The 1,906-nt window shown below is 43.7% G+C and overlaps 1 pseudogene; it reads left to right on the top strand.

The window, feature by feature from the left end:
* Positions 1-1,161: 1,161 nt before the first annotated feature.
* LOC126195889 (5S ribosomal RNA) lies at positions 1,162-1,279 on the top strand (annotated as a pseudogene).
* The last annotated feature ends 627 nt before the right edge of the window (positions 1,280-1,906 follow it).

Genomic DNA, 1,906 nt, shown 5'->3' with positions numbered 1-1,906 from the left:
AGCGTGATGGTATATCTAGTTTCATAGTTACTACATAGCAATACAATTAGTGTTTTTGTTGTCACTTCCTCCAATGATTTAAGAAATTCCAAAGGAATGTTGTTTACATTTTCCATCTTATTTGATCGCAGGTCTTAGAAGGCCCTGTTAAACTCAAAGTCTTATTCTGTATCACCTATATCCTCCATAACGACTGCCATTTCTTCTGTCACGTCATGAGACATTTCCTCCCCACCTTAGAGGCCTTCAATGTACTTTTTCCACTTGTCAAGACTCTCCTCTGCGTTTACCATTGGAATTCCCACTGCACTCTTAATGTTGCCACCCCCGCTTTTAATGTTGCCGAAAGTTGTTTTGTACGTCCTCCTTTCAGAGATCAGTTGAAGTATCTCATCTGTTATCCAAGGGTTCTTTGCAGTTACTTGGCCGGCCGGTGGGGTTCTAGGCGCTTCAGTCTGGAACCGCGCTGCCGCTGTGGTCGCAGGTTTGTATCCTGCCTTGGGCATGGATGTGTGTGATGTCCTTAGGTTAGTTATGTTTAAGCAGTTCTAAGTTCTAGGGGGACTGATGGCCTCAGATGTTAAGTTTTACAGTGCTCAGAGCCATTTGAACCATTTTTTTCGCAGTAACTTGCCTTGTTACTATATCTGCCTGTCCAGTTTCTGTGATTGTCCTTCTTATAGATATCCATTCCTTTTCAACTGAACTGCCTATTGTTTTATTCATTATCGCAGTAGCCAATTTCAAACGCAAATCATTTCTCATCGCTTCAGTAACTCACTTCTTTGCACACTGAATCTTCCGGGCGATTATCTTAAACTTCAGTCTTCATTATTACTAACTTTTGATCCCAGTCTCTTTGCTTGTGGGCACGCCATACTATCCAATATCTTATTTTGAAATCTCTCTCTGACCACACTGTATTCCATGCGGAATCGTCTCGTATCCCTTCGTCGTTCCCCAGTATAACATCTCCCCTTGTGGCTTTTGAACAGAGTATTTGCCATTACTGGTTGACATGTATTGCAGTGCTTAGTATTTATCGTTTCTCATTCCCACCACCTAGCCTATACTCTCCCATAATTCTTTCCACTGGTTCCCCTACTGCAACGTGTCAATCTCTCATGGTTATTAGATTTTCCATTCCATTTACATATTGAAGCCAACGGCCTTGCCGCAGTGGTAACACCGGTTCCCGTCAGATCACCGCAGTTAAGCGCTGTCGAGCTGGGCTAGCACTTGGATGGGTGACCATCCGGTCTGCCGAGTGTTGTTGGCAAGCGGGATGCCCTCAGCCCTTGTGAGGCAAATTGATGAGATACTTGGCTGAGAAGTAGCGGCTCCGGTCTCGTAAACTGACATACGGTCGGGAGAGTGGTGTGCTGACCACATGCCCCTCCATATCCGCATCCAGTGACGCCTGTGGGCGGAGGATGACTCGGCGGCCGGTCGGTACCGTTGGGCCTTCGAAGGCCTGTTCGGAAGGAGTTTAGTTTAGTTTACATATTGAACTATCCATGCAATATTGTCATATACTTCATCTCTTCATGCTCTACTTGCGACGTCGATATGTATACCTATGCTGTTGCTGGCACTGGATTGCTGTTGATTCTGATGAGAATAATCCTGTCACTGGTTCACAGTAACTCACTATCTGTTCTACCTTCCTATTAATGACGAATCCTACTGTCATTACACTATTTTTTGCTGATATTGATATGACCCTCTATACTCCTGACAAAAAACTCTTTATCTTTTATCCATTTCTATTCACTGAACCGCACAACGAGATTAGACGGTGCCTTTGCATTTTTCTTTACAAATTTTCTAGCTTCCCCTACGACATTGAGACTCCTGGCATTTTACATTCCTATTCGTAGAATATTATCCTTTGATTGGTTATTCA

This window comes from Schistocerca nitens, chromosome 7 (genome assembly GCF_023898315.1).
Source record: "Schistocerca nitens isolate TAMUIC-IGC-003100 chromosome 7, iqSchNite1.1, whole genome shotgun sequence".
In the NCBI taxonomy this organism is placed as follows: domain Eukaryota; kingdom Metazoa; phylum Arthropoda; class Insecta; order Orthoptera; family Acrididae; genus Schistocerca; species Schistocerca nitens.
The sequence above is the reverse complement of the archived record's forward strand: the minus strand, read 5'-3'. Positions and strand labels throughout refer to the sequence as shown.